Source organism: Haemaphysalis longicornis, unplaced genomic scaffold (genome assembly GCF_048455015.1).
Source record: "Haemaphysalis longicornis isolate Haplotype H1 unplaced genomic scaffold, Haemaphysalis longicornis Haplotype H1 scaffold_4, whole genome shotgun sequence".
In the NCBI taxonomy this organism is placed as follows: domain Eukaryota; kingdom Metazoa; phylum Arthropoda; class Arachnida; order Ixodida; family Ixodidae; genus Haemaphysalis; species Haemaphysalis longicornis.
In genome coordinates, this window is record NW_027526361.1 from 132,555,641 (window position 1) to 132,569,317 (window position 13,677).

The 13,677-nt window shown below is 45.8% G+C and overlaps 1 protein-coding gene across 2 annotated transcripts in view; it reads right to left on the bottom strand.

Moving 5' to 3' along the window:
• The window catches only part of LOC144180575 (defensin-like), a 127,433-nt gene that overhangs the window by 88,729 nt on the left and 25,027 nt on the right, over window positions 1–13,677 (bottom strand). The window contains exons 2-3 of one of the 2 annotated variants that reach the window (XR_013324458.1): window positions 3,254–3,317; window positions 49–140 (exon numbers count right to left, since the gene is read on the bottom strand). The gene's annotated coding sequence lies outside the window, so the exon portion shown is untranslated. Of the gene's footprint in view, window positions 1–48; window positions 141–3,253; window positions 3,318–13,677 lie in introns of those variants that run through there. The other variant, XM_077708904.1, reaches the window with a different exon arrangement.

Genomic DNA, 13,677 nt, shown 5'->3' on the forward strand with positions numbered 1-13,677 from the left:
GAACCAAAACTATGTTTACTTGCCTAAAACAAATTCTGGCTTAAGAACCACAATTTCTGCGAAAGGTTCAACGTGGTCATCTTCCCCTCGTAGGTCTGTTTTTCGTCCTATTGTTTTGCTGCTTGTCTTCATATACAGGCCTGAAATTGCGGACGGAGTGGCACTGTTTCAACTAAATTGTATACAGTCTACAGCAGAACATTTTCATCCCGCCAATAACAATTTATTATAAAGTTATTTCACTGTTTTGTACCCAGAAAGGCCAATGAAGGAAAAATCATTCCCGAGTGCAATTCTGTACCTTCAAAATTATTTCATGCTACAAACATGGTCGAACGCACATATCGACAGCCGTGATGGTACGAATCCCGTTGACGATCTTATCACTGACATTAACTTGTTTTGCAATGACATGCCAATTTTGCGTACACCTTCACGCGACCTAACATACCTGGCAATTCCTAGTAGGTGACCACTCAATGCAATTCATTAAACCATATTTGCCTAATTCCGCACTGAAGTATTGGCTTACAACCCACTTAACTGCAGGTGTGTATGGGGCACTACCTAAGACACGGTAAAAAATTTCGGTCATGAGGCTTTCGATTTACCTTGTTGTTTTCAGTTTTTAGGCTTGTAGATACATCTTTTTTTACTTTCCCTACCACGTCTCTGTAGACGTGCTGCGGAGCTACAATTTGTCATTGTAACCTCAGTGTGCCCTCCATTATATTCTATTATTCCATTCCTTTCTTCGTCTTTGTTTAAGTTCGCGCTGGTTTTCTCCAAGAGTGTCTTTCCAATTATACCAGCTTGCAACCCTCCTACTATTAATCCAAACTGCAAACTCAAAATTCCACCTAGTCTCTCCAAGCAGGTAGAAGCAATTCCACATCGCATGCGGTTGAATGCAGCATACACACGAAACTTCCTCTAAGTTGAAACAAACTACGGCGCCAATATGTCCACACTGCGATGTGCGAGAAAACCTCAAGCCCCTTTGTGAATGTGCTCAATTTACTGTACGAAAGGTGTCGTTCGCAGTGTCTTTGGGACTGCTGCTTTCAGTGGACATGCAACTTGACGTTTTAGGTCCGTGGGCATGTCCCAAACGTGCTGTACGGGATACAAAATCTCTGATCGCGTACCTGCAACACACAGGGCTAGACCAGTTGCTGCAAAACACTCAACGCCTTTGTGCGCATCAACTTCTTTAACACCATCCCCGTCACCATTATCACGCTATCATCTGGCGTAGCATGTTACGCATTTTTGCTCGGCTAACATCGCCAGGCTTCATTAGAGATCCTTCTCTCTCTCTCTCTCTCTCTCTCTCTCTCTCTCTCTCTCTCTCTCTCTCTCTCTCTCTCTCTCTCTCTCTCTCTCTCTCTCTCTCTCAATGTTATCAATATGTGCTTAAAACCAGCGAGAACATCATAATAGCCAGCACGGAAACCAAAACGTACAGTCACGGACAAATGTAATTGAAACACGTAAATATCAAGCATAACACGCAGAACTGAAGAATGCTGTTAGTTGAGGTTCAATATTGCCGCGCTATTGTGTATTTGGAAAGCGACATTTCCCAACTTCACTACTGTAATTTTGCAAGGCGTCAATTTGAATTTCCTGTAAAGAAATCGCTCTATTTGGGTGTTTTGATTGATATTTTCGTGTTCACGCTTCACTTGTCCATGTCTCTACATATATATCCTGATCGCGATGGCATTACGCCATTACCAAAAAGAAAACCAATTGTCTGTCTTTCTTTTCTTCACTTCTAATGGTAGTTGCATGATCGTAGTTTCATAAGAAAATGAAAGCGTTTTTTATATCCGCCTCTCGGCGCTTCAGGTGACAACTGTTTCCTGGTGGATCTAAGATATCCTAACAAACGTTTCCTGAAAGCACAGCAATCGTAAAAACATCATTTCCAAAACACATTTACTATCAGAAGTCCCGGCTTGTATTTTATCTACACAACACTACTTTTGTATTGGGTTCATCGTAGGATTATTACCATGAGGACTCCTCCAACGGAGTACGACCAATTCAAGTGAGGAGATATAGGTAACGTAGGTACCAGTAAACTATCAGGTACGCCATGGTGCATGGCTATAAAATAATTCAAAAAACGGTGGTTTAAAATATACCTCTAAATCTGTAAACAGCTGTTTCTGTCTTTTAGGCGGCTGTTTTAGGCTGCTGTTATTCCCCGTTTACAAAGCGCCGCCAAGGACGCAGCCATGTTGGATGGTGGGACGTCGCTCGCCATTGTTGGCCTTGAAGAACGCGTTTCTTGCCGTGGCCTTCCATGGGGACGGGGCGCATGGGCGAGCTCAGGAGTGGCTGCATGGGCGAATTGTCCAATTATTTTCGAGTGTGGCTGTGCATGGGCACTTATCGGGCGACTGGATGTTGTGTGCCAACATTCAGAGTCTACTTAGTCCCGAAAATGGCCCGTAAAGCTTATTAAGGCGCTGTTCAAACTGGCGCCCATTGCCTAACCTCCTGTTCACGTGTTTCACAGATGTTTGGTGACATTATTTTCTATTTCTACGTCCAAAGCGACCATGTATATCACGGGGCGGCAACCTCCGGCCCGCCAGGAAGTGTTATGCGGCTCCGGCACGACGTCAGAACCCCCCGCTCTTGTCTCATCCCACCTGAAGCCTTCCGCAGACATTTTAACCTCAGACGGGATTAGACAAGGGCAAATAACAAAGAAATACAACTTCCAGTTGGAATTGCTTCTCATCTTCCCACTTAGCCAGATAACGTCTTCACGTTCTTTTTGCCCGGCTGTGCCTGTACCGCTAAGTTCGTACGTCGTTTTATTTTAATGGTGTAGGTTTCATCGATCAAGCCTTTTCGTCCGTCTGCTGAAGGTAGTAGGTCATGCAGGGGTAGGAGCAAGTTCCCAGACCCACCGGCAGACGCCTCCGGTAGTGGCCACCAATACAGGGCGCAGTGGTCTCGCAGAGATGGTTCCTCGCCATCCACCGAGGGGAGGGAGAGTAGATGGCGTCTGCCTCCGCTGAAATCTAGCTGCCGACTCCTTTGCGCAAACCGTAGAATTTCAGCGGCGACGGCGCTCCCTTTCTCTGGGAAGCGCCTGTTGAAGTTTCAGCCGACATAAAAAAAGCATATCTCGGCTGTTTCAGCAGATTACACGCTAAGTGGAACTGTAATTACTTTTTTCGCAATATAAAATATATATTTGAATGGTATATTTCAACACTGAAACACTTACCGCATAAAAATAAAAGTAAAATTTGCTTTACGGATTTCATAGTGTCTTTTTCAGGGCCGTTCACCTATGGGATAAATTGAACCAGAGACAGCATGTATTAGCAAGTTTCCGCCATTTGATAAAATTGTCACAAAGAAAAATTATACAACAACGTCATACGTGGAGAACTTTGGAGTATAGAGATTTTAATTTTGTCACAATTTTACACAGAGTCATAACATAACCAGCAATACTATTCGACTAATTATTCAGGTGAGCTGCTGAAGGGAAGCAATAGTTACGTGCACACATTTTCCACATTTGCGGTCTCGCTGTCTGCATTGATGGCAGAAACTAGGTGTAGGCCCGTGGCTCAAGCTTTAGCGCAATGCCTGTTCGATTTTACTAGTAAATTGTCTCGTGTTTAGAATGCTCCACTTGAACTAAACTCTTTAAGAAATCACCACTCACATCTACAACTTAATTGGCGATATTGCTATGGCTGCAGTTCTCTTCATTTTATTTTGCAGGACAGTTTACCTGTAAGCTTAGCTGCCAAAGTTGTCTGGCGCTCGGTGCGACCAGTAAATGGGCGTATTTTAAAGTTTTGTCATGAAATCAAGCATCTAAAAGAGTGATTAAGCTCCTACAAAGTAAAAACACCTGGGTATGGGTGTTCACTGAAAGGCTGGGCTTCCGAACACGACAGAACGCGTTTTCATGACATAATCCTCAGGCATTCCACGGTTTCACGAGACGCATAGCGACAACTCGCTTCGTGACGTAAACTACAGCAATTACGGACCCCAAACAAGGTGATGCTGCTTATTAGAGGAAAGAAAAACATAGAGAATAATATGTGGACCCGTTTTGTTAAGCCGGGAGCTCCACCTTAACATTGCCCCGTTTCCGACCCTAACCCCACAGAGCACTCCTCTCCACCATTGTTCGCTTCAAAACAGCCCATTTTTACTCGCATCACTGAGTGCATAACACGATGGTCATGACTTTTTTGTTTAGATTTACAACTTATTAATTTAAGTTCGTCATTCCTGCCATTTCAAGTGCAGTTTTCCGTGTTGAAAACACTGAGTAGTAATTCCTCTGAAATAGACTATCCAGAGTAGTGTACGGACAGGGCCTCTCACTGTGCTCACGTTTTCTAGCTAGATTTTATATTTAAGATTTGTTACGCACAAGCCAGCACTGGAGCTGTTTAACCGGATTGCGTCATTTAACACGTCGCCTTTTTATTTATATGCGCTGATACTGTTACAGGAATTTTTTCTTGTGCAAAATTTTGATTTTTGTGTGGCTTGTGACCTTAGAGTTTTATAACATTTATTTTGGATATTCATATAATCTAAAAATATTCGCTCCCTATATTTCTTAAATAGTGTTCTGTTTTGGAATGGAATAAAGTCCACGCCACTGCCGTTGGGCCTGTAAAGACATAATAAATACGGACATCTGCGCTCTTGATTAGATGTTTTGCTGAGGAGTCATGTGTAGTACTATTTCCTTTCGACTTTCCTGAGAGGAATAAAAGTAATTGTTCACTAGCTGCAAAGCAAACGTAAAGCTCAAGCCAACCCGAAGATGAAATTGTGCTTCGTTGCTTCAACCAAAAGGGCAGGGTGGATTCCGCGTCAAGAGATCCAACGAGACAAGAGGTCCAATGAGTCGAAAGATCCAAAATTGGATCTCTTGACTCGTTGGATTTTTGATGCACTGGCTCTCTTGACTCGCTGTGGACCTTTTCACTCCTTCGACCTCTGACTCTTATTAGACTGTTTAACGCGTCTAAGGCGACTCAAAAGGTCCAACGAGTCAGGAAGTCCAAAATAAACCTTCTTACTTGTTGGATCTCTCGGCACCGCTAAAGCGAGTCAAAAGTTCCGACAAGTCTTTTTCTCGCCGTAACCTCGGTGGACACTTGTTGGCTGAGGGTCAAGACTGTGGTTCCTTTACCTTTTTGTTTTCTCTAGGAGGACTGTATATTCATTCATTCTAAGCAATAAGGTTTAAGCCATAAGGTTGTATTTCTTTCAAGTATACTATGTATGTTGCTGCCATTCAACAATACATTTGCGTCATGTTTTAAAGCAAACTTCACTAAAACAGATATGAAAAAACAAAAACTTCAAAAAACAGGTTTTTTTAACCAGCATAGAGCTGAAATATATCCCTGCCCTTGCACTCTGTGAAGAAAGCTGACCTTGTACGCAGTACACGGAATGCACGAAACAAAAGAAGTTCGTTCGTAATTTGCGGTCCTGCCATTGTCACTTAGCCAATGAAACTTTAAAGGACTATTCTAGGAGACAAACATGGAGCTGCCTGTTTCCCTGCCGCGTTGTAGGCATCTGACTGCCTGCATAACACACCAGCCCAATCCTATGGACCATGGAGGACACCGGAAAGTTCGAATTGCAACGGGGCGGTGGACGGACACTTAAAACCTTTCACCAGCACAACGGACATGTCATCAGTTAGGGCATGAAACCGATATCTGTGCGTGCACCCCCCCCCCCCCCCTGTCCCTCTACTCCCAGCTCGGGCCTGAAAACCGGCAACCAGTTGCGTGCGTGTGCTTAGAAGTGAAAAGCACCGCCAAGATTGCCGCTCTGAGAGCCCTTCAAGTGGAACAAGAAATATTGGCTCATTCCGACGTTTCTGTGCATCCGAAAGAGATTCCAAGCTACTAGTCGAGCTGGAACTTGCGGTGGATACGGCAGCGGCAGCGGCTTTCTGTTGTTTTCGCACCCATTCGCGCTTCGTTTCCCGCAGACGCTCCCTTGATTCCCGCTGTTATTCCTCCGAGCGAGTGATACTCGTCTGCCCATGGGGTCTTAATACCTGGAAGGACTCGATCTTTACTCTATAAGGACAAACCTGTTGCTGTCCGTTTCCGTCCCGCTCAGTAGGCATCTCACTCTCTGTGTAACACATCAAACCAAGCCCTAACGGCTCGGCCAGTGAGGACAGCTGACACGGTGCATTGAGCCGCGAGAGTTAAACGCTTAAATTTCTCGCCAGCAGAACCCGCATGCCATCCGTAGCGGCAGGAAGCGATGATGATGATGATGATAATGGTGATGATGATGCTTAGTGGCAACCCTTTTGTAACGGGGTGGGGTTGCACAGCAGCCTTAGTCGCAACGCCACTGTACAAAGATCTCGCCAAAAAATACAAACAAAATAAAAAAAATAATCTCTAAATAAAAAGAAAACGCTTTAACGAAATTTTTGTGGTAGTCTGACTTCTTTGTTCACATGTCTTCCCAGATTGTTCTCTGCTCTTTTCCACCAACATTCTAACCTTCTTTTACTAACCTCTACTGCTGTCGAATTCACTTTCCCGCTAACCTTAAAGCCAAGGGCTTCCTGAAGGTCGATGGCTCCATCACTGAGGACTGGACGGATACTTTTGCACTCCGTTACAATATGCCGCATGGTTTCTGGCTTATTTGCGCAGCCTGCGCATAGTTCGTCCCGTACCGGCTCACGGATAAGCGTTTTTGTCCGCAACCAACCCGCCCGGGCTTCAAAAAGCAATGCACTCCCTTTGGTATTATCGAATAATTTTTCCCTTGTGATCTCCTGCTTCCCGATCCTGTAGATATCTAAGGACTTCTTCGCATCCATCCTCTTTTTCCAGGTCGTTGTCTCTGTTTCTTTCACTTCATTTTTTATTGCCTTGGTCATTTCCCCTGCACTTCCAGGTTTCATATACTTTGTCCTGAGCCTTCTGGTTCTTTTCCTCCACTGTGTGTCCACGCTTTTTATGTAAAGATACCGTAACACTTTGGCCGCCCATCTCTGATCATCCATATTTCTAAGTCGTTCTTCAAAACATATTTTGCTCTGTGCTTCTCTCACTTCGAAGGATGCCCATCCTATGTCTCCCTGCACTGCCTCATCGGTTCTTTTACTGTGTTCTACTAATGCCAACCGACCTACCACCCTCTAATTTACTTCTAGCCCTGATGGAATCTCTGATTTGATACACACTACTGCGTTTTAAAAGGTGAGTGCTTGTACCATTACTCCGTTCCAGATTCCTCGAACTTCTTCATATCTGTTATATCCCCGCAGTGCTCTATGCTTCATGATAGAGGCGTTTCTTCTGCCTTTCATTGTTAAATGCTCTTCATGAATTTTTAGATAGGCCTGACCTACGTTTAACCATATGCCCAGATATTTGTATTCCGTTACCCACGGTATTGCTGCTTTTTGAACAAATACCGATTCGTTACGGGCGTTGTCATTAAAAACTACAACTACCGACTTTGCTGTGCTAAACTCTAACCCCAGTTCAGTAGCTTCTTCCCCACAGATATCTGTGAGCTGTTAGAGACACTGTTTGCTATCTGCTAGTAGTACTTTGTCATCTGCATATATCAGTCCCGGGATATGTTGTTCCACTTCCTGTCCTTTGCGGCTATAAAATAGATTGAAGCCTATTTTACTGCCTTCAAGCTTTCTTTCTAGTCTAGCCATGTACAGCATGAACAGCAATGGCGACGGAGGACAACCTTGCTTTAAACCTCTATTTGTGACTACCGGTTCCGTGCACTTTTGATCCTCCCAGGTAATTTGCACCTCGCTCTCATTGTAAATTCCCCGCAATAGCTGTATAAAGTCCTGGCCTAAGCCCTCCTGCTCAAGTATCCTCGATAGAAGTTCTATATCTACGTTGTCGTAGGCTGCCTATAAATCGAGAAATGCTATCCATAGTAGTCGCTCCTGGGCCATTGACACCTCAATGGAATGGGGTTAGAACAAATAACTTGTCTTCTACGCGTCTGTCTCGTCTAAAACCATTTTGTGGTTCTCCCAGTATGCTGTGTCTCTCTATCCACGCCTGTAAGTTCCGCTTTTATGGCTTGCATGGCCAGCCTGTATGCCACTGAGGTAACTATAATAGGCCTGTACGAATTGGCATCAGCCCTGTCTCCTTTACCTTTATATATCATCTTCATCCTGCTCTTAGGCCAATTGTCCGGTACTTGCTTAGTTTTTATCACTTTTTCGATTGCTCGAATCAGTTGTGCCTTGCTTTTTGGACCCAGTAGGTTGACCAGCCGTATAGAAATTTCCTCTGCCCCTGCTGCCGTAATAGCTGGAACATTCTCTTCGGCTTTTTTTTTCAGTTTAGATTCTTCAACTTTAGCTCTCTATCTGTACGCACTTCGCTTGCCCCACTCTCTGAATGCTGTAGCCCTCTCTCCGTTCTTCTGAACTTCTCTTGTATCATTGAACGTATGTGAAATAACGCTTCTTCCCCTTTTAGTACCTGGCCTTCGCCGTTTATGACATGTCGTTGTACTTCTTCGGTCTTTTTCCTTAGTTCCTTTACATGATTCCAAAACTTCCTCGGCGCGCCTTTATCCTTTGCCCGTATATTCGAGACCCATCGCTCACTTTCTCGTTTAAGTTTTTGTTGTACAAGTTTTTGTTCTTCGAGCTTCTTAAGGCGGTACCAATTCCACTTCAAAGTTATTTCCTCTGTTTGAATTCCCACTCGCTTGGCCTCCCTGTGCTCTTTCGATGCTTGCTGCCTTTGTGTTATAGCTGTTACACCAGCTTCTATGTTTTCTTTTTCCTTTCCAGTAGTTGCGTTCTTTCGCGTTCCTTATCTTTCCTTGAATGAAACCAATCAGTTCGCTGTATTCCCAATCTTTCGTAGGTTGTCTCTCAATTTTCGTCTCCAGGCTTTTTGGAATATTAGCCTTTTGCTGAACGTTTAATTTCAAGTCGTGTACCACCGTTTTCTGGTTTTGACCTTCCATTTTTCCAGAAGTCAATGTTATCCGTTTATGGTCACTTCGTAAGCTGTGGGTACCTATTTCATCTATTTCCATTGGAGTCATCCTTTCATACACTCCTTCTGAAAGGAGGCTGTAGTCTATACTGGACTGCTTTTCCCGTCGTTCCCAAGTAATTTGTCCCTCACATTTATTCTCTCTGTTTATTACAATGAGATTATGTTCTTCACACATATCTAGTACGAGTTTGCCGTTGCGGTCTGTGTATCCGTCCAGGTCCTCAATGTGGGCATTCATGTCTCCCACTAGAATCACTTCTCACCGATTGTCTTAACTGATCGAGGTCCCGCCCAATGCATCCTACCAGTTTATCATTCTTTTCTCTAACCTCCCTGTCATCACCTGACTACAGACAGGCGACTCCCAAAAGTGTTTCTCTTATCCGCTATCGTCCCCTTAACCCACATTAGTTCTTCGCAGTTTTTGTTTACTCTGTGCCAATTGGCTCCCTGTAGAATAAGCATTCCGACCCCTCCCGCACCCTTCTAGTACCTACCGTTCTGTTACAGCCTTGCCATATCTATTCATGCATTGCAGGGGGCTCTTCTAAATCTCGAAGAAAAGTTTCTGTAAAGGCATATACTTCAGTCTTTTCTTTTTCTAGTTGGCCGCGAACCTCTAACCATTTTTCCCGTGATCTGCAACCGTACATGTTTACGTAGTTAGGTAATCATAGTCACCCCACGCTTTTTCTTTCGGTTAATTCTTTTCCGATGTTTGGTATAAGAGTCGGTCACCGGGAAGACGTCGCTTGCCTCCTCGCTCTCCTGCTTTGCTACCTCATGCCCCTTTCTAAGCTTTTTTGCGCCCTGTGTGCTAACTTTGGTACAGTCTTTGTCAAAATTTTGTGGGCCACGGCAACCGTGGCCGGAGCAGGCGCGCGGCCGAGCAGGGGCGCTGCGCTTGCCGCTGTCGGCTGGTTGCTTGGGTAAAGACAGCGAGGGGAACTTCTGCTCTTGCGCCTGTGTAGTGTGTCTGGCGCGGCAAGTGCTGCGCGAAGTGCCTGCGCTGAAGCGATGCGTGAGTGCTCTGAGAAACCGGCGCCGCTGCACTTATCGCGCCAGCCATACTACAAAAGGGAGCGCGAAACTTCCCCTCCCTCTCTTTAGCCGCGCAACCAGCCGGCAGCGGCAAGCGCAGCGCCCCTGCTCGGCCGCGCGCCTGCTCCGGCCAGGGTCGCCGCGGCCCACAAAATTTTGACAAAGACTGTACTTTCCTTTGCGCTGTACATTCGACTTCAATCGCAATCGCTTGTCCCTACCGCATTTTCACTGTGCCTGTTATTTAGTCCAGCTTCCAGAATGCTCTTGGACACCTAAAAAAGCTACCGCCCGCGCAGCTAGTCGCCTCCCCATCGGCTCCGCTACGCCCTCAGTGAAATGTACTCCGTCTCTAACAAACGCCCGGCTCCGGCCCGCACGGTGCACTTCCCGGTTGAGGTCAACCACTTCAAAATTGAGGCCTAGCTGTGCATGCACGCCCCCTTGTTTCCACCACCAACCCGTGCACGTATAAAGCGGCAAGAGGGGATGGGCGTGTGCTTAGGCGTGTAATACGCGGGCGAAAATGCCGCGCGGAAAGCCTTTCATGCTGAAAAAGAATTACGTGCTCACGTCAGCGTTCCAAGCGAGCAAGTTACTCTGGTACCCCCTGATAAGGGCGCTACCGCCGTTATCAGGCGTTTGCGCAGCTTGTGAAAGAGGCATTGGTGGTGGCGAGGAAAATAGCAGTTGTGAAGGCGGTGTGAAAGGAGGAGCGCCGCAAAGGCGCCGAGTAAATCGGCTTCCCCGGAATAAAAACGGGAGGTATACATATACTGCTTCGCAGTAAAACAGAGCTTCTCCGGGGGAATTCTTTGTCACGAGACCAATCTTCATTGATGGAAGCGAAATCTGCAATCAATGTGTTGACATGTGAAATCATGAACAGATTTTGAGAGCGGAAGCTCTCTGCGAGTTTTGTGATGCAGCATGTAACAATTATATTATTTGAGTGTTATCGAAAATTTTCGTCGGGTACTTAAGTCTCTTCAGCGATTCGAACGCGAAAGCCAGCGATTATCTTAGACTTCACTGCTGTATCGTGTTTGCGCTGCTGTCAGGTTCACCTCACAGGCAGCGTTCATCCGGATAATTCTTGCTCCAGCCTCGCACAGTACCAAGTTAGTCCTGTAGCTACCACACTTGGCCGTGGCACTGGCGACCCTGGTTGAAATACCGATCGAAAGCGGAATCAGTGACCTGCACTTACATAAAAACGGATAAGTGGCCATCAACGCAGGCAGAACTCCTCGCAGTGCGGGATGCTCTGCTACACACATCGTTGGTAATAAACCACGCTTCACCACATTGTACAATTTACACTCATTCATCAGCAGCTGTTCGAGAGTTTCGTAAAACTCTCACATCCAACGAACTTCTGCTAGAAATCCGGGACATAATGGACACTTATCCATGTCGTGTGCGCGTGTCATGGCGCCAACGGAACAGCCACTTCGCAATGCAGGCTGCAGATGCGGGAATACACCCCGTGCGTGTGCAATATTCAGCTCCTCTTGCACCTTCGTCAAACGGTGTTCGCCTTGCCAGTGAAAAAGAATGTCTACGGCACACCGCACGCGCTCTCATACCCCTGCGCGGGCTACAGATCTCCCTGGCGCGTTGTCTCGCCAAGGTGAGGTCCTGCTCAGACGTCTTCGCCTGGGAGTCACCCTCACGCCAGCTGTGACGAGGTCCTTGCCACCTCAATACCATGCCCCGTTCAACTCCACCCGCCCCTTTTGCCCCGCTCCAGTTGACCAGGCTACCGCGGAGCACCTGGTGTGGAGTTGCCCTGCTCTGCGAAGCTTACGCGTTGTGCACATCGCCACCTGCAGCCCGCGCACCGGACGTCTGCCAGATTTCATGGCGTGGATATAAGGGCCACATCATGGCCTCCTGCTCCGATTCCTTCAGGAATCTGGGGTGTATCTGTACATTTAATTTCCCCTTATGCTGAACAGCAAACTTCCGCAATAACAAAATCCCGATCGAAGCGAAATGAGTTTCTATGTACATTTTATTTACTTATCTTGTGCTTACAGCTGCCACAATTTGCTTTTCCCGTTTGGTGATACACCTAAGGTTTTTGCCTTAAATATGTCGAGTTGTTCATTGATCTGTGCGGAACAGTCTTTGTTCAGTTTTAATGTTTTCTGGAACAAAAAACACGAAAGAAACCAGTGTTTTTCTCACACCCTTCAAAATTTTATGAACACTTACGTCTCTACACAAAACACAGAATTCTTGAGCGAATTTAAACTTTAGCCCCAACTGTGTAATTTCTCAGTGAATAATGCATCTGTTGCAGCCGTACAAGCGCTGGGGGCATTATAAAACATATAATCGTTAAAATAAAACAATTAAAATAAAACAAACTTCTAATTTGTCTACCTGGCCCCTCTAAAAAGCGCTATTTCGATATTTTTATGGCTCATTTCCGCTGATTTTTAGATTCACTTTAGGTCTTTTCTCTTTCGGCAAACTGTTGCTTTCTCATTTACGAGTTATTGTTACAGCTTATAGAAGAGCCTTCATTACTATTGAATTATTTGGTGGTACTTATGAAATAGCAGGATTGCGTTACAATACACAGAAGGAAATTGGATACTCTATTGGTGGGTTTGTGGCTTACTTCTCCCTGGTCTGCCCCTGCTGTGCGCATTGCTTTACTCAAATGCATTATTGCGATATTGCCACATACACCACATAATTTTATTTGAGCTGAGAGTGCCAGAATCAGGTACAGTAGATTTACTTGAGCTGAATTGAACAGCATAAGGCTAGAAAAACTACAGCTGCTAAAGGACGCGTCGTTTTCCGTCAGGTTGCCTAGCAAACATGTGCATATTGCCCCTAACCATGCATTGGTTTCTTTTATTTATGTTTTAGTTTTACCGCCCGGCTTCGGCGGTCTGTGTTATCTGTGTGCCAAAGGAAGCCCGTGTTCAATTCTTTCTTTCTATCCCGCATGTGTTATCTCTAATGATAGGGAGAGCGTTTGGAACTAACGTGAACAGCCTAGAATTATCTTCTTTGTTCTGGATGTAATTCGACCGTTGCAGAAACACTCGCGCCCGAAGATAAATTCCCGCGGAGCCGAAGCCGCTGCATTCGATTCGCCCAGATTCGCCTAAGCACGTCCCTTTGTTCACTGCTCCTTCGCCGCCTGTGTATTCTTTGAGTTGTTAGGGGAGGGAGCACAAGTTCGCTCCAATAAACTTGTTTTTCCTTTAAGACAGCTGCGTCCTGTTTGTCTACGTGACATCTGGTGGAGTTGCGGGGTAGATGCACCCTAAGCCCTCGTCAAGCCGACAAGCCAGCCCAACTCGTGTCAGTCGCCGGCAGGAAGGTCTTCAGCTGGAGCTTGGACTGCTTCCGGATAACGTGAAGAAAGAAGACGTTGTGAAAACCACCATGATCAATGCAGGCAGCATGACCAGCGCTTCCAATCCTGCCCTCGTTCTTCAACAACCCAGGGAGCCCCTAACATTTCATGGGTCACCATCGGGAGATCCCTAAGACCGGTTGGAGGAAGTCCAACGGGTCATGCTTTTTAACCGATGGGACGATGCGT